Source organism: Cetorhinus maximus, chromosome 32, assembly GCF_964194155.1.
Source record: "Cetorhinus maximus chromosome 32, sCetMax3.hap1.1, whole genome shotgun sequence".
Taxonomy (NCBI): domain Eukaryota; kingdom Metazoa; phylum Chordata; class Chondrichthyes; order Lamniformes; family Cetorhinidae; genus Cetorhinus; species Cetorhinus maximus.
Window position 1 is genome coordinate 16,838,676 of NC_135910.1, and position 26,881 is coordinate 16,865,556.

General features: G+C 43.0%; 1 long non-coding RNA gene across 2 annotated transcripts in view; it reads right to left on the reverse strand.

The window, feature by feature from the left end:
• Window positions 1-3,708: 3,708 nt before the first annotated feature.
• The window catches only part of LOC144671359 (uncharacterized), a 68,822-nt gene continuing 45,649 nt past the window's right edge, over window positions 3,709-26,881 (reverse strand). The window contains exons 3-4 of one of the 2 annotated variants that reach the window (XR_013573917.1): window positions 12,013-12,045; window positions 10,595-10,662 (exon numbers count right to left, since the gene is read on the reverse strand). This is a non-coding gene — a long non-coding RNA (uncharacterized LOC144671359). Of the gene's footprint in view, window positions 5,182-10,594; window positions 10,663-12,012; window positions 12,046-26,881 lie in introns of those variants that run through there. The other variant, XR_013573916.1, reaches the window with a different exon arrangement.

A 26,881-nucleotide genomic window follows, 5' to 3' on the forward strand; every position in this document is an offset into this window, starting at 1 on the left:
ACTGTATTTAGTGCGCTGCAAGTTAAAAATTGTTAAAGCCACATTCTATAATTTTATATACCAATCCTCACTTAGGCAAGCACCTCAGAGGGCTTCACATAGGGCCAAGCTGGCCACCCAGGAGGGATTCGAGTGGAAGACTGGAGGCATATTTAAAGAGGTAGATCTTTAGAAGGCTTTTGAAAGCAGGGAGACGAGTAGCAGGGAAAAGTGATTTTTTGGAATACACTATATTTACGTATTGAATGCACAGGGTAAATGTAAAGGACTAATTAATTGGAATTCTAGCCCGTTGGAGTCAATGGGAAAGAGTTTTGTTTATTGGCATTCTATATGGGAGTGAATTGGTACATTGGGATTCTACTGATTGGAAGTTATTCTGTTGAGACTAATTTAGAAAAGGGTTGGTCCACTGGAATTCTATACAATGCAAGTGAATGGGAAAGAAAATGGCAATTTATATTCTGTATATTGGAATAACTGGGAAATGGTTTGATTTATTGGGATCCTATAGATTGGGGTTGAGTGACAGGGGGTTTGGTGCATTTTAATTCTATACATTGGGAGTGAATGGGAAATTGTCAGCTAGTTTGTCTACTTTATTCTAATTTAAGCCTTTATTTATCTACAAGTTGATTTCCTCCATGCTTGCCAGGTAGGCACTAGTAATTTCTGATGCACATGCCAATCACTGGCAAGAGGAAGGCTAGTGGGAGTCTAAGAGCAGGTTAGTTTCCCCACCATTTCAGGCTCGGAGTATGAATTCACAGCAGAGGAGAGATGAATAGTAAAATGAAATAATTTCTCTAAAATGCTCATTTTCACTTTCTGCAGCAAACAAGCCATGAAAAGGGAGCTTCAACAAGTGAGAATCCAGTAAAGGTCCTACAACAGACAGCTGGATTTGAGCACTTCAATCACACCTTCCCTTGGCAGATATTTGTACTGTGAATTGTAAGATGATTGTAATAAGAGTTTATAGTTGGTAAACAGCCATAGATATGTAACCCCAGCCTCATTGGCTATTGAATTGTAAAATACTGGTATACTTGAGGCATTGCTGCTAACATAATTTAGAGAAAACTGCATGTAGTTAACATACAATGTGTACATTTTGTATTTCTGCTAAAGCTTCTAGTTCATTGTCAGCAGTTTCTTTGTCAAGTTAAAAGCTGAAAATACAAAAAAGAAGAAAGAATATTGAATCTAAAGACAGAACTATATTTGCAACTGTTTACTGTGGTGACTTGTCAATCTGAAAAGCTGTTAAATTTTGAAAAAATGCCAGTGGCTATAATACAACTATTTTCCTAGTTGAACTAGGGAGCCTTGTATTCAGCTGGCATTCACTTCCAGGTCATGTCTCTTCTCAGTCGAGATTGAATAGAAGAAAGTTGAGTGGGTGCTTCTCTCACTATATCCCTCAAGGTAAATCTCCCAGTAGATAAAGTGAAGAGCTGCATTGTTGATATCTGCAGAAGTGTTTATGAACTGGACTATCTTGTAACTGACTGATAAAGAGACACTGAGACAATGGATAGTTATGACAGGAGATGGGTCAGTTCAGAACTATAGTAATGGAACATACTGAAGGATTCCTCTCCATTAAGTTGAGTTGCAGCAATTGTTATTCTCTTTTGTGTTTGTAATTCCCTCTAGTTTCCTTCCATTCTGTTCTGAATGCAGTGGCTCCTTGTTGAGTCTTGGGACTGGATTCCCTCTGATACCTCACGCAAACGACCATTAATTCAGTGTGAACCTATTCAGGCACAAAGGGAGGCATCACAGCTGAGCCCAGTCCACGCTCAACATTCATTCACTCACATTTTCCTGCAGGTGTCATGGGTTATTAGTAAGGAATTAGTATTGTGGCTGTTTTTTATTCCCATTCCTGTCTCCACCAGAGGTCCTATTGCAGTCTTAACTGAGGTCAGCTAACTTAGTACCGACTGGGTATCGATCCTTGTACGAAACGTTAGCCAAGCTGTTCTAGTGCAGCTATAACACTGGCATCTACCTGAGAACATGTACAATTGGCCAGGTATGTCCCATCCACAAAAGTTAGGACAAATCCTATTGCTATCAAGCGCCTTCCAATCATCAGCAACTTGATGAAAGGAGTCAGCAACAGCACCATCAAGTAACATCTACTATTCACCATCTACAAGTTTGTGATGACATTTACAATACTCAAGAGATTCAACAGTCTGTTTGCCAAGTGTTCCTGCCACTGGGCTCAGTACCCATCCTCTTCACCCGCCAATGTGGTTGTAGTATATATATATATACATATATAATATATATAATGTGTAGATTCCAACAACTCATTAAATTTACTCCCAATTGGAGCTCTGCAGGTTTTACCACCAAGAAGCATAAGAGCAACAAATCATGGGAATGCCATCACCTCCAAGTTTTCTCGAAGCCACAAACCATCTTGACTAGGTGTTGTGTTCCTTCTCTGTTGGGTCGCTTTGCTCAACAAACATGGTTGCATGCCTATCTAATAGTGAGTGAATTGGTAAACAAGATACTGCAGATGCAGAGACAAATGTAAGATGAAGCACATGTTGCTTATTAACACATATAACAGAGCACTCCAGCCAGACCCTATTCTAAACTACTGATTACCATTGTTGCCCGCACTACACACCAATTGGGTAATACAATCACGTGATCAATCTGTTCGCATTCTCTTAAAGGTGTATTGTGCCTCAGATTACCACATCCCTCCCCCTTTACTCGAAAATACAATTTACAATCCTTACAATACATTAACTATTTACATAAATAAACTATTTATAAATTCAGTCTCTTCGGAGGCTTCTTCAAACGTGTGAATGTCGTAGTTCTAAGACTTTGGACAGTTTATCCAAGGCCTCCCTCTCAGGAGTCATCTATCCTCCAGGCTCTCCCGTAGAAACCTGTAAGTTTGTTTCTTTGACTCCCTCAAGCTTAACAGATCCTACAAGTACTTCCAAACCAAGTGGAGTTCCTTCCACATGTGATGTTGACTCCAATGGGAATGCTTTCACCCTCTTTTGGGCCCAATCCTCCTGCTGCCCTTCCCCTCCAAGTTCAACAATATGAAGGTCAACTGTCAGGAAGGTTCTCAAAATCAGGATGTTGGGCAAGGCTAAATTCAACATGGTATGATCAGCGTCCCGTTGTGTAAAAAATGTTTTCGGGGCTTTGTTAGTAATTTCGCTTTTTCTTCCTACGTGTCTTGTTTTGATGGGTTTTCTTCTTGGCAGTGCTGACTTTAATCTCGGCCTTCTTTTCAATTTCCCTATTGGCCAGACTAGGCTCAGGTATAAGCTCAACTTGAGTGAACTCAATGGTTGAGGCTTCCAGCATTTCCTCATCTGTCAGCTCCTTTGAAAACTCAGGGGTCTCTATTTTTAAAGCTATCTTGGCTTTCACGTAGCTGATTCTTCAGCTCTTCCATATCTTTTTTACATTTGTTAGTTGTATCCTGGAAAATTAAACATTGTTGCGTTTTCTTGACTACTTTATTCTTCATCTCGGCCAGAGATATGCTGAATTCTTTCTGTTCTTCCTCATACCTTTTTGGTGGTACAAATTGGGATCTGAGGGAATATTTCAATATGCAAAAGTCCTTCAGCAGGTTTTCTTTTTCTTTTTGGAGGTTACTGACTTCAACTCGAACTCTGTCCTGAAGCATCACCTCCTTGAGTTCCTTTTTTTGAGTTTTTACATATTCCTTTTCCCAAACAGTAACATTTCCTGCTTCTGATTGAGATCTCAGTACCTCTCAAGATTAATCTCTCTTAACCAGTTCCTTCGAGGTGAGACTCAGTCTTTTGCCTTCACTATTAGGGGTAGATTAATAGACTGATTTTCACTTTGTACTGTAACCTTGCATATATCTCTTATTCGTATGTCTTCACTGGTATACATCTTTAATTTAGCATCTAAATTTTCCAGATTTAATGAGTGGTCTCCTCCGTTCAGATATTTGAACATATGTTCCCCTATAACTGTCGTGGATGCCCCTGTATCCACCTCCATTTGGATGAGTTTCCCGTTGACTTTCACTGTCACGTAGATTGGCTCTGTTTTACCCATTTTTAAGTTGTGTAGTGAATATCTTGTGTAGTGTAAATATCTGACTGTTTCTTTCGGTAGATGTTGCGATTTCTACTTTTTTGCTTAAAGTTTTGTCTTAATCTGTCTTTACAATATCACATAATGTGCCCATTACGATGGCAGTAAAAACACTTGATTCCTTAAATTGTCGTTCGCTTGCAGGCTGTCTGGTTCCATTTCTGCTGTTATTATTGTGGGTTTTCTCTGTTAAACCAATTGCTGGTTTGTTAATGGCGGCTGTTTCCTGCCTTTCCGGGGAGCCCTGGGCTTTTGCACCATTTCTAACTGGTGTTTCCCTCCTGGCGCAATGGAGGGCACCATTTTGTGTTCTTTTGATTGCTTCTGAATCTGTGACTGTGCTCTCCATTGCGAGCGAAACTCCAGCGCCCTGCTGAAGTCTAAATTTGATTCTGACAACAACCCTTTTTGAATGGCGTCTTCATTAATCCCACATACTAATTGGTCTCTTAACATGTTGTTAATCGATGTCCCGAACTCACAGTGCTCTCTCAGTTGTTTTAAGGCTGCTACATAGCAAGCGACTGTCTCTCCACGGGTGCGACACCTCGAATTAAATTTAGAACACTGTGTTGTTACCAAGGGCTTCGTCTGAAAGTGGCTTTCACAAGATTTACCAAGTCAACAAAGCTCTTGGAATCTGGGGCGTTGGGTGCCGTTAGACTACGAATAAGGCCCAATGTTTTACTGCCATATTTCGATAAGTGGATCGCTCATCTCTGCTCCTCTCCCGATATGTCATTGGCCAAAAAGAAGAACGTTCAATATAATGTGACCAGTCATCAGTAGTTTGATCAAATGGTTTGATACGGCCACACTGTGGCATACTGGCGGGAGATAACTTCAATGGCTATGATGAAGACTGTACTTACAATTTGTCTTGCAAGGTCCAGCTGATTACTTCTGTTTACTTTTCGCGGCTTTCTTTAATGTTGTCGACTGATTGCGTTTTGCCTCGTCGCCAGTTGTTATGTTTCTTCCCTGTTGGGTCGCTTTGCTCAGCGAACACGGTTGCACACCTATCTAATGGTGTGTGAGTTGGTAAACAAGATTCTGCAGATGCAGAGACCAATGTAAGATGAAGCACATGCTGTTTATTAACACAAATAACAGAGCGCTAACGCAACCAGACCCTATTGTAAACTACTGATTAACACTGTAGCCCGAGCTACACAGCAATTGGGTAATACAATCACATGGTCAATCTGCTCACATTCTCTTAAAGGTGTATTGCACCTCAGATTACCACACTAGAACACATATTGCCATTCCTTTTTTGTTGCTGGATTAAAATCCTGGAATTCCCTCCTTAACAGTGTCCTTAACAGGAGGACATCACCACCAGGAATCCACACCAGCGACCTTCTCAGGATAACTCGTCCAGCTAAGCCCACATCCCAACAAAAATATTAAAGCTATAATTATCAAAATATAGTCAGAGCAGCAGAGAACAAGGGTCCAGAGAGTACATGTGGGGCTTTAGAATGCATTGATCAGTCCACAGACAACTGTATTTAACTCTAATTAACATGCCACAACCATATGTATGGACTTTGTAGAAGGGCCAGAGAAGAGAAACAAAACTGATCCCAAGGATAGAGAGAGGATGAAGTCGGAGGTAAGGATACAGAAGACTATACTTTATAGTCTAGAAGGAAGGTGGTAAGGGTGAACTTAATTAATGTATATAAAATATGAATGGTACAGGTAGACAAGAAAAATTAAGACTATTACTTAAGGTTCAATCAGAAAAGTAGAGTGAAAAGTAAATTTAAAACAGGTATAGTAAGAAAAACTTTCAATGAAAGAGTTGAGAAACATTAGGAATAACTACTAGACGAATTATAGGAAGCAAAAGCATATAGGAAAACAAATGCCATATTGGGAGAGCGGAAGTATTAGACAATGAGCTTTTATAGGCTATTTGTTTTGACTTGTTAGGGCATTTTTCTTCTTATTACACTTGTTAACGATGCAAAAATAGGGGGCATTCGACTGCATTACAATCCTCGCTGCTCAACATTCCCACGTGTGGTGTGTGAAGGTGACCTAATATAACTCAGCACGAGGAAAATCTGCTCTATCATATTTCTTAACACCCATCCTTTCTCATAGCTTCTCTTCAGCCATATACTGTACGGGATGGCACCCCCATACATGGGATGAAATAGTCTTTCTGCTAGCAGTGAAGAATCTGTGTAAGATAAGTTTAGGTGGGCTCAGACCACTTCCTTATTGGCACAGGGCTGCATCATGAAAATGCACAATTTATCACCAATTGGGTGGTATACCACAAAACTGTGGGCAGACTTAGGACAAAACATAGCAACAAGAATAAAGGAATCCAAAGTGATTTCCAGCTGAAACTATGCCTCCCACTGGGTGATTGCGCAGGACAACTGGTAGAAATTATAGAAGACATTGCCTCTGTGGCAGGAGACATACTATTTTAACATAACACTTAATCCTTCCATAGAGGCCACACTTGAATGATAGAAAAAATATTTTTTGATGACGAGCTCATTAATTCGTCAAGGCCTTCAACTGATATACTATCACTGATTTAACTTGGTTGGATTTCCAAGTCACCACTGTGTCATATAACATAAAATAGATTGTCAAATGAATGTTTATATTTAATGATTACAGCATTAAACGTGAAACATTAAACATGAATCAACATTGAAAGCTTTTTGCAGTCGCTTGAAGTTTTTTTAGCCACTTACATACTTCACCATGACACAAGTGAGCTGAACAGAGGATTAAAAGTGGTCACAAATTAAAATGTAATCTGATCCAAATCAGGCACTGCTTGAAGCTGTCTTGTATTCTTTACTGGTCTCACATTTCAGGTGTGTTGAGCTCTGATTTATTGTTCAAGGGATGGCCTATGATTTTTTTTTTGTTTGTAAGAATGCAAAGCTGTTTTACCGGATGTGTTGCTGGCATTCCCCCACCACAGCACCCGCCACCACCACCCCCCCCCCCCCACCCCCGCCACACTCTCTGGCTCTATCTGAATGAATTCTTTATCTTCTAGTATTACATGACTTGCTGAGAATCTGGAGGCAGCTGCAGGCAAAAAGCCTCAGGTATAGAGACAGTGCATCAAGTAAGTGTACATGTGTGAGGGCTCCAGTCAAAGCTGCATATTTCACTAAGAGTAAACCCTGTTATGTGGAGGATTGATTGGATTTCAAATATTTTAAATTGAAGAAATAGAGCATAAACTACTGATGAAAATTTGACTGCTGTGTGTGCAGAGGTATTGAAATTCTAACATCATTCTGCCAACTTGTTCATTAAATTCAAAGTGAAGGGCCAATACCCATAATGCAGAACATCATTATGAGAAAGAAGATGAGATTAACTGGGAAGTAGTGGGCAGGAGACTCCAAGTTTGGCATTAGCAAAGTAGTTTTTCAAGCAGATTGCATTCCTTCTCCATGGTAACTGTCAGATGCTGCTTTGGTGAAATCACTGATTAGAGCAGTGTCCAGATAAAAGCAGGAATCCTGGCTGATTTCTTCCTCCTCATTGGCTCAGAGATCCTGAGTCCAGTTGTACCACTCTCACCACTACTTGGTTAAGATCTGCTCATTCAGATTAAATCAGATCGGTATACTTCACTAATAAACCATCTGGTCTGGTGTTTGACATCAAACATCATGACGGTTTGCCAAAAGCAACAACTTGTATTGATATAGTGCCTGTATTGTAATAACCCAAGGCACTTCACTGAAGCATTATAAAGTAAAATCTGACACCGAGTCACATAAGGCAATATCAGGACAGATGAGCAAAAGCTTGGTCGAAGAGATGGGTTTTCACAGGCATCTTAAAGGAAGAAAGAAAAGTAGAGAGAGGCACAGAGGTATAAGGAAGAAATTCTAGAGCTTAGGGCCTCAAAGGCAAGGCTACAATGGTGGAGCAATTGAAAATCGGGAATGCTCATGAAGCCAGAATTAGAAGAGTGCAGATATCTCAGACAATTATGGGGCTGGAGAGATTACAGAGGGAGGCAGGGATTTGAAAACAAGGATGAGAATTTTAAACTTGAGGCGTTACTTAACCGGGAGCCTATGTAAGTCAGCGAGCACAGATGGATGTATAGGGTTTGGCGCAGGAAAGGACTTGGCAGCAGAGATTTAGGTGACCTCAAATTTACAGAGGGTAGGATGTGTGAGACTGGCCAGAGTGCTTTGGAACAGTTGTCTAGAGGTAACAAAAGCACAGAAAGGGTTTTCATTAGCAGATTTGCTAATGCAGGGGCAGAGTCGGGCAATGTTACGGAGATGGAAATAGATGGTCATGGTGACAATGCGGATATGCAGTTGGAAGCTCATCTCAGGGTCACGAGGTTGCGAGAACTGTCTGGTTCAGTCTTAGACAGGCTCCTAAGGGAATCATGGGGAAATAGTCCAGTAATCTTTGTTAGAATGTGCAAGCTAAGGGAAGAACAGGATTGGATTGCATTGTAATACAAACCATGGACAAGCAACTTGCAATCCAATTCAATCTAAGGGTTCAATCAATCACCCTAATTGTTATGTGTTTATATCTGGCTTTCACCACTCCCAGGAGATTACATGGTTTCTGGGTGGAGTGGAATGGTGAATGTATGTATTGTGATCCACTGAGCATCACAATTAGATGGGGCAGGCCATTTGGACCAGTAGATTTTTTCTCGTCTGTTTTATTTTTTGCATGTTCATATGATTTTAGAATGATGTTCCAAAGAAACACTGGTGCCCGTGTACCTCAACAATAATCAGATTCTTCAGAAGAGATAAAGGGGGAGCACACTGGAACAAATACTGCTATATCAGCATTAAACCAAAGACTGAGCATGAACTTTATCCATTAGAGGTACTTGTGTATTGCATTACAGTACTCAAGCACTTTGGATTAAACACATACCACCATAAGATTAGTTGAGGTCCATTCTGTGTCTTTAACAGAAAAACATTCATTGCCAAACCACATGATGGCAGGAATTATTCCCACCCTCGAATCATAGTTACAAATATCATCAAGTGATCAATGTATGGAGACACATTCCTTCACTCATTGCTAATTATCAAATACTTGGTAACATGCACCTATTGGATAAAATGCATTCTCTACCACTGACTAGCAGAATGTGCATCTCATTAAATAGCCAGTTATATTATAAAGTTGTAGGGTCATTTACGGCACAAATGAGGCCATTCAACCCATTGAGTCCATGCTGGCTCTCTGCAGAGCAAACTAGTCAGCCCCATTTCCCTGCTTTATCTGAATAGATCTACAAGTTTATTTCCTTCAAGTACCCATCCAATTTCCTTTTGAAATCATTAATCATCTCTGCTTCCACCACCCTCGTGGGCAGCAAGTTCCAGGTCATTAGGACTCGCTACCTAAAAATTCCTTCCTCATATCCCCCCACATCTCTTGCACAAAACCTTAAATCTGTATCCCCTAGTCCTTATACCATAAGCTAATGGGAACAGGTTTTCCTTGTCAACCTTATCCAAACCTGTCATGATTTGTACACCTCTATTCTTCCCTCAATCTCCTTTGTTCCAAGGAGAATAATGCTAGCTTCTCCAACCTAGCCTTGTAACTAAAATCCTCCATTCCAGGAACCATTCTGATAAATCTCCTCTGCACCCTCTCAAAGACCCTCACATCTTTCCTAAAGTGTGGCGACCAGAATTGGGCAAAATACTCTAGTTGTGGCCTAACCAGAGCTTCATAAAGGTTCAGCGTAACTTCCCTGCTTTGTGCTCAATACCTCTATTTATGAAACCCAAGATCCCATATGCTTTGCTAACCGCCCTCTCAATATGTCCTGCCACCTAGAAAGGTCTATGCACATGAACCCTCAGGTCCCTCTGTCCCTGCACACCCATTAGAGCTGTGTCAGTAAATCTATGTTGCCTCTTCCTATCACTGCTGCCAAAATGCTTCACTTCACACTTCTCTGTATTAAATTCCATCTGCCACTTGTCTGAACATTCTGCTAGCCTAGCTATGACATGATGCAGTCAATTTGTATCATCTGTACTGTTTGCCAGTAATTCAAGTTTGCAAATTTTGCAATTTTGCTCTATATTCCAATATCCAAGGCATTTATGTATATCAAAAAAGCAGAGGTCATTGACCCTTGGAGAATACCACTGTCTACCATCCCGAAACCAGTTTGAAAAATAACCATTTACCACAATTCACTATTTTCTGTTCTTAAGTCAAGTTTTTTTTATCCAATTTATCTTATTTCTTGAGCCAAAATTTTGTTAATCAGGCTTTTACATGTTACTTGATAAGTGTTTTTTTTTAGCATGCTGGCATGCATCATACACCCTCTTTTTTGTTTCATCATATTCTTTATCTCCCCCGACATCCAATGAGCTCTGGCTTTGGTTCTTCTGCCTTTCGTCCTTGTTGGAATATATCTAGACTGTATTTGAAGCAGTTCCTCCTTAAAGATTATCCATTCTTCTGTTAGTTTTTTCTGTCAGTCTTTGATTCCATTTTACACTCACTAGATCTCTTCTCATCCCATTGAAATCAAAATAAGAAAATACAATGTTTAGTTTTTGCCAAATGAGGCTCAGGCAGAAGTGTCAACCAACACACAATTGCCATGGGAACTAATTCTTCTGAAGCTTCACCTTATGAGCTGATGCCAGAAAACTCAGCCATAAACCCTGTCAAGGTCCTTGATGGCAAATACATCGCTTTGTGCTGGCTGCTTTTGATGAAATCAAGGATGTTTTTTTGAATGTTATCCAGTATATATTGTGCTTTTAGCAGTAATAGAGCAATAATTTTGGTATTTATGCCACTGCTAACCATTATCTGAGCCTTGCAAACCCCATTTTCATTTATCTCAAATGACACCCTTGTATGTCCAAAATACTCCACAATTGTCCTAAGGTGGGGCTGAATTTGTATGAAAATGGTTCAGGAACAAACCAGATTCAAGGTTTTAAAAATAAATCCAATTCATCTTGGCTTATGAGTTTCACAGTGCTTTTAATTATATTACAAACACTTCTATGTTCTTGTCTTTTTAAGTGTATCATCCAGGATTTTCTGCTTCTACGCTCGACAGCCCATTGGCTATAAAACACAGGGCAGAGATGAACAAAGCTGGACATCAACTCTGAACAGTAAATTGATGAAGATGACTACCAATCGGATTCTTTTCATAATTATTGCGACAGTGTGCATCTGTGATAGCTTTGGTCAGGGATAGCATCCCTGCCTCTGAGGCAGGGGTTATGGGTTCAAGCCCCATTCTAGGTACTGCAGCACCTAATTTAGACTGCAGTACTGAAAGGGTGTTGCACCACTGGAATGCTTTTGGATGAGATGTTAAATCAAGGCTCTGTCTGCCTATTCTGGTGGATGTAAAAGATTCCATGCACACCTGAAAGAAGAGCAGGGAATTCACAGGGAAGGTGCTGTTCACTTGGTGTCCTTGGCTAAAACTTGTCTCTGCACCAAAAACAGATCTACTCATTGATGTACAGTATGTAAATTGGCTGCCACATTAGCCTATATAATAAGGGTGACCACACTTAAAAATAATTAATTGACTGTGAAGTGTTTGAAACTTCCTATGGGAATAGCAATTTCTTGCTATTGTCCAATGGCCTGTGGTGTCAAATGTACGTAAGTGGATATAAAGGGACGCTCCTGCATCTAGTAACACTCAGGTGTAGACTTAAACTTTATAGGATAGTGTAAAATAAGTTTTAAGTCAATAGAAATAAAAATGAGAGAGATGTAAAACAGGCTGCCAACAGGCTCACTGTTACCTGTATTACACTATTGTACAAAGTCAATACGCTTGAAGAATGTTAACTTGTATAAGGTTAGAGAGAACATTTGTACCCAATGGTATTGTATCCCAGCAATAGTCAGCACCTTCAGGAAAGATGGAGAAACAGCTGAAATGATTTTGGAACAGTATGCATTCATAAGCAACAGTCTACATAAGCAGATAAAATCTAACTTTCTAGCTAACCACAATGAGGAAATCTCTGTGACATTGGACTCCAAGGCAAATGTCTTCTTTTTATTATTAACATTACAAAGATGAAGATTTCTCATTACTATAATCATTAATCACTGGGGGATATCCTGAGCAGGCAATTTGGCATCTTGTCAAAATTCTCATTAATAATCTAAGCTGTGTTTATGTGTGGGGACCATCATGCATGCAAATATTCATGCACATTCATTCATCTGTGTTTGGATTTTCATGGGGTTGTATGTTTTCATGATCTCAAGCTCCTGTGTATGTTTGTGTGTGACTGTTCATGTGCATTCAGGTGTGTTTATGTATGTAGGTATTTTTAGATGTGTCTAATGTGCATTTCTGTATATGTGTGTGAGTATGTGTGTTTGTGTGTAGAGGGAGTAATTTACAAGAAATAATCTTTTGAGAGTATTTTATGGAATCATTGAAGCTGTTAAAAGCAGAATGATGGTGGCAATGAACTGCAATGAATTACTCATTAAATAGGAATGAATGAGAGATAAAAACCATTTAAAAAACAGTTGTTAGTTGCTGCCCTCTCATCTAAGGCTTGACAGCATAATGAATGTTTTTAAGCATACAAATAGGTCTGTAGCTGAAAGAAAACCAATCAATTGATAGAGCTCGACTGAGGCAGCTACTGAACACCCTAGAAATGGCCTTAACAACAGAGATGGCAAAAAATTAAAGGTTCTTCCAGGATTCCTGATTGCTATGCTGGGAAGTGGTTATGGTTTGGATATTGAGCGAGGGCAGGATTGCACTTGCTTGCCTTGTCCTGCACACCATAATAGCCTGCTGGAGCTGACTGGTCTAAGCTCACATTAGGTAAATGGGCACTGTACCAGAGAGTCATGAGCACCTGTGGGACTTGGCAAGAATCAACAACTTCAGGAGTAGATAAGAGAAAACTGAAAAAAGAGAGTGCTCTTTGGTCTAACAAGACCAATCAGGCTCAATTTATAACCTTACAGCTTGAAGGAAGACAGGTTCAATCAGGTCAGCAACTCATAGTTCTGATCTTTGTTAATCTTTTGATAACTGACAAGAAAAATTGAAAACAAAATTAAGGAGGTTTCTTTTTACCTCGGAGAATGGGTTTGAAATCAGGAAATTCCACCAGCTTTAACGAGTATGTACCTGTTTTGAAAGTAAATGTCAAGGGAAAGAATTTTTTTCTTCTCTTTGTTGACATTATTTCATCCAAATTTCTAATTAGTTCCAAACTACGATTGAACCTGTGAAAAGGTGTCAGAGATGACTCAGTGATAGCACTCCCACCTCTGAGTCAGAAGGTGAGACTTCAGAGGCTTGAGCACAAAATCAAGACTGCCACTCCCTGTGCAGCGTTGAAGGAGTGCTACGCTGTTGAAGGTGCTGTCTTTCATATGAAACATTAAACCGAGGCCCTATCTGCCCTCTCAAGTGAATGAAAAATATCCCATGACAGTATTTCGAAGAAGAGTGGGGAATCCTTCTGATGTCCTGGCCAATACTTATCCCTTGCCCAATATCACTAAAACAGATTATATGGTGATTATCCTATTAGTGATCATGGGATCATTCTCTTTGCAAATTAGCTGCTGATCTTCCTACATTGCAACAATGGCTACACTTCAAAAGTACTAATTGGCTGTAAAGTGCTTTAGGGTGTCCTGAGGTTGTAAATGGTGCTAAACAAATGCGACTTCTTTCTTTTTCTGTTTCATTTGTACAAAATTATTAATGATGGCTGAATTTTATCTTGCTAAGGTTTTAATTATTTGTGTGAAATTACAGTTTTCCTTTGCCACAATTCATGTGGATACTTCAAAACCGATTAACTCAAATGGCTAACTGTTGTAAGGTGAGTTCTTTCTGTGGTGGCTTTTTTCAGCACTACTCATTCTGAAGAGTTGGCAAAGTGCAAGTGAATGAGAAAAGTTCAACGCTTAAAATAAAGTAAACGTCTCAGACTCTGGGCAGGGTGCTCCCTTGTCTGCCTCCTGCTCTCCCCATTCTCCTTCATCTCTGCCTCAACCCCTTATTCGTCCTCTTCCTGCCTCTTTCTTGCCCCCTCTCCCTTCACCACCTCAGTCCTGCATCTCCCCCTCTGCCCCATCTACTTCTCCCTTTTGTCTCCATCTATACCTCTCCTGCCCTATTTCCTTCTTTCACACCCTCTTTCTCTTTGCAGTTAAATTCTCTGAATTTCTTTTCAGGGTGGGGGTGACACTGGTAAGGTCACATTTACTGCACATCCCTAGGTATCCTGAACAACTGAGTAGGTTACTAGCCTACTGTAAATGTCATTAAGTGTTAACCATACGGTATGAACTATATTGTGGTAAAGAATCAACCAAGTATCTGGGACTGGAGTCAGATATAGGCTAGACTGGGTAGGGATAACAGGTTCCTTTCTCTGAAGGGCATTAATGATCTAGTTGGCTATTTGACACTAATGCAGCAATTTTCATGGTTATTTTTCCGATGCCTGTCTACAAATCACCAGATTTATTAAATTCAATTTCACAACTTGGCATGGTGGGAGTTGAATTGACAATCACTGGTTGTTCGTCCAGTACCATAACCACTGTTGTACCAAGAATATGAAGAAAAACATTTCTGTTGAAAGAGAGCACAGTATTCCTGTTCTCACTGAATTCTCATACACCTTCATGCACACACCCACATCGCCATACACAACCACCTGTGCACACATCCACTATGGGCAAAGAAAGCTCTGCTTTGCTACAGCAGCCACAGCAGAGCCAAGACTTGAAGAAAACCGTATGTCAGGCTTAGAGAAAGCAGTAACTAGCCAAACATCAACTTTCTGTTTAATATGAAAAGAGAGCGGGGGAAGAGAAAGATTGTTCTGTCCTTTTGGGTGACATCATTCCAGAGATAAGTTTGTTGCACCAAAGGCAACCGCTCATTCTACCAAACAAATTCCAGTTCTCCAACGCTTCCAATCAGATAACTTGCTCCATTATGTTAGGGGAAATTCAGGGTTTTTTTCTTGCGCTCATAGATTTAGCTGTGTCAGGTTGGCTCAAATAGTGGTAGTTACACCACTGCGAATATGGAGTCCAGAATTACGATCACTCAGAAATGAGACTGAAACATTGAGTGCTGATTCTTCAAACCGTGCTGTTAAAGATCCTACGTGGATCAGAACATTCTTCCTTCAATCAACACCATAAACAAGAAACAGATTAACTGATCTGTAAGTGATCTGCGCCTGCGTCCTTGCAGGGTTAGCCTTGTCACAGGGCCTTGAGTTACGGGGGGGCGGATGTTGCTGGTGAGGAGGCAAGGGAAGATGCTGGCCCCTCATTAGCATCTTCGACTGCCTCAGCCCTTTCACGGTGCCCTTGCATGCTGGATGAAGCCACCAGCTGGGATGCAGCTGACATCAGCTCCAAGCATCTCTGCACCATCAGCAATACTGAGCGGTTGATACTACAGAGAGTTTCACTTTTTGGTCTGAGTTTACTTTGTGCAGTGGGGGATGTTGCCCCCAGTTGGAGAAGTGGCGGGAACTCTGCACTGCTTCTCTCCTGGAGGTCCGATGCCATTTAAGTGCAATCAGGCGCTTACCTGGAAAGCGTCAGGCCTTCTCCTCGATCAAGGTCCGAGTCGGGCAGAAATCCTACCCAAGAGCTGCGGGCCATCAGACACCTGCAGCTCTCCTGTTCCGGCAGTGCACGGGAACATAGGCTGCTACTGATAATGCCCTGAGGCCTTCACCAGGGATAAATGCTGGATCCCTGAAGACAGGTAAGGGTGTGTGGGTATGGGTTGCAGGGAGGGGATTGGATGTAAGGGCACAGGGTGAATTTTAGCAGGCCCCTCTTCCCTATGAGAGCCTGTGAATAAAGGAGCATCCTTTACGAGGCTGCAGGCAAACCCGACAGGGTTTGCTGGGTAGCGGTCGGAACGTTCGGGAGACTGATGTGAGTCCCGTTAAATCCCTGAGCCACCATTAAATCCCAGTGGGCTCAGGGATAATTTCTCTCAAGTGGCTTGTTAATGAGCCTAATTGACATCCATCCCTCAGCGGGCAGGTGTCAGCTGTGGCTCAGTTCATAGCACCCTCGCCTTTGAATCAGAGGGTTGTGGGTTCATGTCCCACTCCCGGAAACCAAGAACTGTGATTGTACTCGAAAGAGTTGCAATCTGTGACTGTTGATAACTCGAAAGAGTTTCCCACATCAGGCCCTTCTTGGCCCCCACCAAATGCGGGGCAGTTTTTCGCCGCTGGGGATTGAACGCGGAGACTCCTGCTCAATTCTCCCAGCACCCCCTCTGCCATCACATCCACTCCAGCGGGCTTCATTAAATCCCGCCCTTTCTGTGCCTGTTAGCTCACTGCTTCTGCATCCAGTCAGAGTGATGCTGCATAGGGCTCTCCAAAAGGTTGGCCCTTTCTCAATGGAGGAGCTCTTGCACTCAAAACTCTGTGTGATAATAGAGCATATGCGATGCATGGTATCCTCCACTGATTTCCCATGGCTCTGCAAAGACTCAGGGGTCTTCAGCATTCGAGAACCCATCTGTCTGCAATGCTCCAGAAAAACTCTCCTTGTTTGTGACACACAAGGCCCAGCATCTTCGCCAAGCAGAGCATGGCTGTGTCTACCCTCCGTCCTCCAAGGGGGACTGTGCACAGCTGACTCTGCATCACTCTCCTCCTCCTGCTAATTTGTGGAGTGTTCCCCCATTCTATGCTAGATAGAGACCCAGCTGAGGTGAGTGCATCTGTGCTGGCGCTGGCTCTGAAACATCTCTTCCTGCCCAGGAAACTGGTGAAGACTGGGCTGGGATATTGTGTGCCCCCTCCACAACTGGCCTTGTGGAAAACACAAGAAGGTAGTGATGAGAACTCGGGCAACTCAGCAGGTGCTTCAGCACAACCAACCCAAATAATGACAGCGATTATATAGCTACAGCATAGATTGAAAAGGAGTACCCCTCCATGCCCTTCATCTGAAGATAGCAAACAAATGTCCCTGCACTCACGGCCTCCAGCTTCCCATTGCCTGATGCGATGGCTCCCTTGCAATCTCTAGCGCTGTCTCCTCTATCAGGTCAGAGTGTGGAGATGAGCATGCCACCACCCATACTGAAAATAATGTGATCTCTTCTCCTGCAGGATGAGGAGGAAGATTTATGAGTAGGCTGGCCTCCCTCGCTTGAATAAGCCTGAAATGTTGCGCTTCTCAATGATGCCTTCTGTTCAATTCTGCCCCAAATGTGAGGGCTGCTGGTGCCTCAGTGATGCAACAGGCCGCTCGATCTGACAGAGTTAAGGAGAACTACGGGCACTCAGTCTGCTCAGCTTGAGTCCATGATGGTGTAATCAGAGTTGGAAATTTGTCACCTAGGTTTCGCTTGCCATTCACATTTCCAGATCTTATCAGGTCCTAGAATCACTTTCTGCACTGGACCCATGTCCTTCTGGTGGCTCCCCGGCTGCTGACCTCTGTCGCTACTTTGTTTCTCTAGGCAGATTTCTTCTTCCAAATACTGAAAACAAAACATATCTTCTGTTAAAGATTACGCTCATTAAAGCCTCGTGGGAGGCATCTGAAAATCAATGTGCCATTCATCCAGGGATGCCTGCTCATGCCAGCATTGGTCCTTTGCAGTCCCTGCTGCTCCATTACTTCAGTGAATGGCAAGCCCAGCCATGGTTGCCTTTCGCTTTTTTAAAGGACCCTTGGTTACTAGATCCTGCATCTAGGACATTCTCAGCACTGCTAACTGGGTGCCAAACTCGCCCTAGGCCAATTATGCCCTTTGCATTTCAAAATTGCATCACATCACTGATAGCAACGCAACACAGGGACCCAGAAATAATCCAGGCGTTGGGTTCCTGACCTTGGATCGAAAATCCAGCCCACAATTCCATTCTTTAGGAACAGAGGGGAGAAAATTCCAGAAAAAAGGCTGGAGGAAAATAATTTCCAGTCAATTTCTAGAAAATTCTACAGCCAGTGCATATCCTACTGGGACATATTAACTTTCTTGCTAACCACATGATTCATAATGAACAGTTGATTTTTTTGAAGTATATGCCTTTATATAATTATATTGCATCTGGGCTAATTCCTTAGCGTAATAAATCTTTTGACTATTGAGTTACAAAATTTGGGGATTCCTATACAACTTAAAACATTGAACGTTCACAGAAAAAACATGAAAGATCTCGCTTCAATTAAGTTGAAGGAGCCCTGAAGTGATTCGATCCAACTTATCTTTTGTTAATCAAAATGCAGCAAAATTTGAAATAAAGAGTCCAGGTGGATGATAGGGGTGGGAATGGAACAAGGCCCAAATTTGCTGTAAATTACTATGTAAATTAATCCCGATCATCAATTTACAGCTTAACTCCAAGAATAATTCAAACATAAGAGAACTAAGCAAACTAGCAGTGAATTTTGAAGTTGCTCTGTATGATTGTCATTGAAGATATGTTTAATAGACAGAGTTAGTATTAAAAGGACAATGATTGTATGAGCTGTTGATCAGTGGGTAAAACTCTCACATCTAAATTAGAAGGTTGTGTGTTCAAATCCCACTCCAGAGACCTCAGCATAAAATTCTAGGCTGACACTCCAGTACAGTACTGATGGAGTGCTGCACTGACCTTACATAGGTGCAATCTTCTTGATGAGAGATCAAACTGAAGCCCTGCCTCAGCTGGAGATAAACGATCCCAAGGCACCATTTTGAACAGTGGGCAGAAATTTTCGCTCAGCGGGCAGGCGTGCGCCTGACCCACTCGATCGTGAAATGACACACGGTGACGTCGGCCGAGCATGCCAACGTCAACGCGCAGTCACATGATAGTTCGGTCGGTGAGCGCACGTCAGAGCTGGCAGCACACCAGCCGACAATTAAAAGGCCTATTAAGGCCAGTAAGTAATTACTTAAGTTTTTCACTGCCTGTCCAACCTAACAGTTGGCGGGCAGGCGCAAAGGCCAAGCAACCTTTGCATTTTTCGGAAACCTCATCCACGGGCAGGTCAATCACATCAATGAATGCCTTAAGACTGTCCGAAGAAGGTGACCCCTGCCCCAGGGTATTTGTCATGCAAATAATTTAACCTACTAATACTACACAGTCAGTGCTTATCAAGGTGAAGGATGTTTACACTGGGAAATTGAACACTTCAATATTTTGAACATCCACTATCAGCCTATCATACTTCCAGGTCTGGTAAATAAAGCTCCCTATGTCACAACAATTGGGCTTGACCCCAGCCTCACAAGGGCACCTCCACCATCCACTCACCAGTGGGTCACATTCCAATTCTCAAACCAGCCATCCTGTGGGCTTCTGCAAGTGAAGGTGCTAATTTTCAGATTACCCAAATCGATTCATAGAGGACCTTACAGCCAACAGATAGGGAGCATGTTTTAAATCCTATTAGCTTGGGATAGATGCAAACCCTAGCTTCAGAGCAGTTAACCCACAGTGCCACCCAGTGCCTACGTTAGGCATACTGAAGTGAGTTGTCTCCAACTGGGTCGTCCTGGGCTAATTGTTGTTAGCGCCATTACTTTAACAATTGTCTACTGGAAGGATGTTACAGTAAAATGTATTTATTTAACCAAGATTATACTGGCACTGATATGAAAGCCATGAAGGAAAGAAAAGAAAACTAACTAAAAGCTAGGGTTGAATTTTTCCAATGGCTGCCAAATTTACTGCCTTCATCCATCCCAGCCAAGTTGACTGAAAGGATTCCAGGGTTTAAGTCCTTTAAATAAGTCAAAATAATCAGCTTCAGAATTCTTACCAATTAATGACGTGTAAGACACTAAAACAACTATCACAAATGATACACTGGGTCAGTGCTACTCATAATATGTCTTGGGAGCCATATATGAGATATCTGCCCTTTACCTGTGGCCCTCATGTGACTTACTGGATAATAACTTGGAGGCAAGTTTGGAGTGAGGGGATCTGATATTGTAAGGGAAGACCAGAAAAAATGTTCAGCGCATCTTAATATCTCTGCCTCATTCTCATTTTATTTCTGAGTTCAGCGCCAATTACAAATACAGCAGCAGGTGTGACGAGAGTCCGCATGGCATGATCTCAAATGCAGTATTTAAAGGCCAACCCAAAGCTGAAATTTGGAAGCGTTGGAAACAAGCGAAGCCAAACTGTGAGAACAGATTCAAGATGATCATAAGGCTGCGGCCTGCTTTAATAATGCGTTGTTGATGTACTTTTGGGGGCAGCTAGAGAGGGATACTCTTCCAGAAATGGGAGGAAAATACTTGCAGTTTTCACAAAGAAGGCATGGCTTAAGGTGACCCCAAGAGGTGAGCAGGAGGAGCATTGTGCTAGGCTCCTGGGTTCGGTGCAAGAAGCTTTAATGACCAAAGCAGATCAGGAAAGGCAGGTACAGTTACACATTCACCTATGTTCTGCTATGGGCATCATCCTGACCACCACACTTCTCGAGCCTACTCCATCACATCGTTCCTCAAACTCACTTACCTCGCAAGCAAACCCAGTCTCTCTTACTATGCATTTTCTCACATCCACATCAATTCATCAACCACTGCCAATTATCCTTATCCTTGTGCAATTTGATGTCTCTCCTTGAAAGTCAGCCTAAGCAGTCCATGTTCAAATGCAGCAAGGCCTGGACAATATTCAGGCTTGGGCTGACAAGTGGCAAGTAACATTCACGCCACACAAGTGCCAAGCAATGACCATCTCCGACAAGAGAGAATCTAACCACTGCCCCCCTCACATTCATTGGCATTACCATCACTGAATCCCCCACTATCAAATTCTTTGGGTTACCATTGACCAGAAACTGAACTGGACTAGCCATATAAGTACAGTGCTGCAACAGCAGATCAGAGGCCAGGGATTCTGCGATGAGTAATTCACCTCCTGATTCCCCAAAGTCTGTCCACCATCTACAAGGCACAAGTCAGGAGTGTGATGAAATATTCCCCACTTGCCTGGATGAGTGCAGCTTCCACAACACTCAAGAAACTTGACACCGCCCAGGACAAAGCAGCCCGCCTGAATGGCACCACATCCACAAACATTCACTCCCTCCACCACCAATACACAGTAGCAGCAGTGTGTACCATCTACAAGATGTATTGAAGGAATTCACCATGGCTCCTTAGACAACACCTTCCAAACCCAAGACCATTACTATCTAGAAGGACAAGGGCAACAGATAGATGGGAACACCACCACCTGGAAGTTCCCCTCCAAGTCACTCACCATCCTGACTTGGAAATATATCGCCGTTCCTTCACTGCCGCTGGGACAAAATCCTGGAACTCCCTTCCTGACAGCACTGTGGGTGTACCTACACCAAATGGACTGCAGCAGTTCAGAAAGCGGCTCACCACCACCTTCTCAAGGGGCAACTAGGGATGGGTAATAAATGCTGGCCCAGCCAGTGAAGCACATATCCTGTGGATGAATAAATAAAAAACAAATGTAGTCCATCTATCAGATGAATACATGCCATTACAGTTACTAATAGAGCTGTTCTTTCCACTTTAAGGGAAATGAGCAGGAACTCAAGGGTGATGGAGGACACAGGGCTAGCCCTCCAAAGATCACACTTGAAAACTGCAGAGAAAGAAGCAGTGGTGATCATTTTACCAACCTAAACATCAAAGATGGCAATCCCCTCCAGTGTCAAAGTAAAATACAATGTACACACATGCTGTAAAGCACCCAGTCATATTGAGGGAGTGAAATATGATCATCTTCATAATGATAAGTTGCAACATTCTTACACTGCCAGTACTAATTCATATATTTTCCTGCAATAGTACTGAAAACGTGCTCCAGAACTTGCTGCGCCCCTAGCCAAGCTGTTCCAGTACAGCTACAATATTGGCATCTATCCAGCTATGTGGAAAATTGCCCAGGTATGTCCTGTACACAAAAAGCAGGACAAATCCAACCCAGCCAATTATCATCTCATCAGTCTAATCTCGATCATCAGCAAAGTAATGGAAGGAGTCAACAACAATGCTATCAAGCAGCATTTGCTCAGCAATAGCCTGCCTGCTCACTGACGCCCAGTTTGGGTTCGCCAGGGACACTCAGCTCCTGACCTCATTACAGCCTTGGTTCAAGCATGGACAAATGAGCTGAACTCTCGAGGTGAGGTGAGAGTGATTGCCCTTGACATCAAGGCAGCATTTGACCGAGTGTGCCATCAAGGAGCTCCAGCAAAACTGGAGTCAATGGGAATCAGGGGGAAAACTCTGCTGGTTGGAGTCATACCTAGCATAAAGGAAGATGGCTGTGGTTGTTGGAGGTCAGTCATCTTAGCTCCAGGACATCACTGCAGGAGTTCCTCAGAGTAGTGTCCTAGGCTCAACCATCTTCAGCTGCTCCATCAATGACCTTCCTTCCATCATAAGGTCAGAAATGGGGATGTTTACTGATGATTGCACAATGTTCAGCACCATTCCCGACTCCTCAGCTATCATGAAGCAGTCCATGTCCAAATGCAGCAAGACCTGGACAATATTCAGGCTTGGGCTGACAAGTGACAAGATTCAATTGGGGCTTTCAAAGGGGAATTGGATCATTACCTGAGGAGAAAAAAATTACAGGGCTATGGGGAAAAGACAGTGGAAAGGGACCAGGTGAGTTCTCTTGTAGAGAGCTGGAATGGACCCAACAGGTCTAATGACCTCCTTCTGTGCTGTAACCATTCTACGATTCTGATGGTAACATTGATGTCACACAAGTGCCAGGCAATGACCATCTCCAACAAGGCAGAATCTAACCATTGCCCCTTGTTGTTCAGTGGCATTACTATCACTGAATCCTCCACTATCAACATCCTGGGGGTTACCATTGAACAGAAACTGAACTGAGTTAGCCATATAAATACTGTGGCTACAAGAGCATGTCAGAGGCTACGAATCCTGCAGCGAGTAACTCACCTCCTGACTCCCCAAACCCTGTCCACCATCTACAAGGCGCAAGTCAGGAGTGTGATGGAATACTTCTGACTTGCTTGGATGTGTGTAGCTCCAAAAAACACTCAAGAAGCTTGACACCGCCCAGGACAAAGCAGCCCGCTTGATTGGCACCACATCCACAAACATTCACTCCCTCCACCATCTACAAGATGCACTGCAGGAATTCACCAAAGCTCCTTCGAAAGCACCTTCCAAACTCATGACCACTACCATCTAAAAGGACAAGGGCAGCAGATTAATGGGAACACCACCACCTGGAAATTCCCCTCCAAGCCACTCACCATCCTGACTTGGAAATATATCACCGTTCCTTCACTGTCGCTGGGTCAAAATCCTGGAACTCCCTCCCTAACAGCACTGTGGGTGTACCTACACCACATGAACTGCAGTGGTTCAAGAAGGCAGCTCAGTACCACCTTCTCAAGGGCAATTAGGGATGGGCAATAAATGCTGGCACAGCCAGTGAAGCCCACATCCCGTGAATGAATAAAAAATAAAAATTTATCTCTGTCAGGGCCTTCACCCATGCATCAAGATCCATGGTCCTCGAGTGCGATGAGGCATCAAGATAGGACTCATGCTTGCAACGCATCAGCTCAGATACTTCAGGTGGAACCAGTTAGTCAGGTAGTTGGGATTTCACTTGGAGACTGACACTTCACAAGTAAGCAAGAGCAGACATTGGTGGCAGGGTCAACAGTGGAGAGTCCACTCCAAGCTTAGCTGAGTTGGGCAAAGAAACTGTACTCTGGGAGTTATCAATGAAAAGGATAATCATTGAGGAGGAGCAGAAAAAATGTGACTTATTGACAGACCTGCCAAGCACACTACGATTGCGGACACAATGGAGCAGTCTTTTATTTATTCTTTCATGGACATCGCTAGCTAGGCCAGCATTTTTCATTGTTGCCCATCCCTAATTGCTCTTGAGAAGATGGTGGTGAGCTGCCTTCTTGAACCGCTGCAGTCAATGTGGTGCAGGTGCACCCACAGTGCTGCTAGGGAGGGAGTCAGCCTCAAGCACGAGTGGGATGATGTTATAGGATATCGTGACGATGTCATCTTGCATGGATAGAGTGGCCAACTCCATGGAATGTCAAATGCAGCAAACAAATGAGTTCACACGCAACTTGACCACAGCATGCACATCTGAAATGCCAACATGTGGTTCTGACAGTGGTGCACTGGTGCAACCTAATTGAAACTTTCAGTAATAGGAGCATTCCTGGAATCCCTGATAAGCAATGTAAACAGCCGCCTCCACATTTCCCTCATTGTCTTCCTCCTCCTTGTCATGAGTCTCCTCCTCCTCGGAATAAACCACAGATGATCTGCACTCTTCACCTTTTTGGGAAGCCAGCAAGAGATGCAAAGCTTAGCACTTACTGCCTCTGACTGGCATCCATTGTTTCTTTTTTATTCATTTATGGGATGTGGGCTTCATTGGCTAGGCCAGCATTTATTGCCTATCCCTAATTGCCCTTGTGAAGGTGGTAGTGAGCTGCTTTCCTGAACCGCTGCAGTCCATGTGGTGTAGATACACCCACAGTGCTGTTAGGAAGGGATTCCAGGATTTTGACCCAGCAACAGTAAAGGAACGGTGATAAATTTCCAAGTCAGGATGGTGTGTGGCTTGGAGGGAACTTCCAGGTGATGCTGTTCCCATGTATCTGCTGCCTTGTCCTTTTAGATGGTAGCGGTCGTGGGTTTGGAAGGCACTGCCTAAGGAACCTTGGTGAGTTTCAACTGTGCATCTTGTAGATGGTAGACACTGCTGCCACTGTTCGTCAGTGGTGGAGGGAATGAATGTTTGTGGAAGGGGTGCCAATCAAGTGGACTGCTTTGTCCTGGATGGTGTCCAGCTTCTTCAGTGTTGTAGGAACTGCACTCATCCAGGCAAGTGGGGAGTATTCCATCACATTCCTGACTTGTGCCTTTGAGGAGTCAGGACATGAGTACTCACCGCAGAATCCCTGGCCTCTGACCTGCTGTTGCAGCACTTTATTTATATGGCTAGTCCAGTTCAGTTTCTGATCAATGGTAACCCCCAGGGTGTTGATAGTGGGGGATTCAATGATGGTAATGCCATTGAGTGTGAGGGTGGGTGATGGTTAGATTCTCTCTTGCTGAGGATCGTCATTGCCTGGCACTTGTGTGCGCGAATGTTACTTGCCACTTGTCAGCCCAAGCCTGGATATTGTCCAGGTCTTGCTGCATTTGGGCATGGACTGCTTCAGTAGCTGAGGAGTCGCGAATGGCACTGAACATTATGCGATCATCAGCAAACATCCTCACTTCTGACCTTATGATGGAAGGAAGGTCATTGATGAAGCAGCTGAAGATGGTTGAGCCTAGGACACTACCCTGAAGAGCACCTGCAGTGTTGTCCTGGAGCTGAGATGACTGACCTCCAACAACCACAACCATCTTCCTTTATGCTAGGTATGACTCCAACCAGCAGAGAGTTTTCCCCCTGATTCCCATTGATTCCAGTTTTGCTAGAGATCCTTAATGCCACATTCGGTTAAATGTTGCCTTGGTGTCAAGGGCAATCACTCTCACCTCACCTCTAGAGTTCAGCTCTTTTGTCCACAATTGAACCAAGGCTGTAGTGAGGTCAGAAGCTGAGTGACCAATATTATAACCCACCAATAACCCATCAATATATCCCAATGCATCAATAACCTGCTGTCTTCATTTGTGGACAACCAACTGGGAGATTCTAAATATGTCTTCAGCAGGCCCCCTAGAAGGATATGAGCAGAAACAAAAAGTTGAGAACAATGGTCACTTTGACAGTCACGGCTAACACACGGCAACCAGGTCCAGCAGGGAGCAGGTCTTTTTCTAGGAGGCTACAGATATCTACCACCACCTGATACAATAATCTGAGCGTCCTGAAACATTGTTGTTCCAGCATGTCAAGGTAACATGTTTTGAGTTCAAAGACTGCAGTGCTTGCTCAGTGTCTGTCTTTATTGAACTGATTGTAAGAAGGAAGCTTACAGAGCTTCCCCTCATGGCAGAGGCCACAGCAAGCCTGATAGGACATGTATTACTGTTGCAATTCAAAACCCAAACCTAACTCAGCCTCTCCCTGTTTGTCCTGTGGCAAGGTTAATGCCTCATGCACTCCTGTGTATCCCTCTCTGCTGTCCAGTTGCAGATCTTTTGCCAGCAAGTTCCTGCTACTGGTGGCTGCCTCTCTGCTATCTCTCAACAGTGTGCTGCTGCCGATGCTGCTTATATTGCTTCTGATCTGAGGTCCAATCAAACGTGGCCAAGGCACCACCCATCCTGATGTGATTCAGTAAAACTCCAAAGTGCAGAAAGTAAACTCTCAGCAAAAGTAATATGAACAAATGTTTTCCCACCAGTAGGTAAGGAAGCAGCTGTGAATACTGAGTATTTATAATATCGAGTGTTGTGTCCAGTTCTGGGAACCACAGTTTAGGAAGGATTTGAAGGCATTAGAGAGGGTACAGAAAAAATTCATGAGAATGGTTCCGGGGATGAGGAACTTCAGTTACGTGGACAGATTGGAAAAACTGTGGCTATTCTCCTTGGGAAGAGAAGGCTGGGAGGAGATTTCATAGAAGTATTCAAAATCAAATTATGAGGGTCTAGACAGAGCAGATATGGAGAAACTGTTCCCAGTCGTGGAAAGATTGAGAACAAGAGGGCACCCATTTAACAGTACTGACAAAAAGAAGCAACAACAACATGAGGGAAAACATT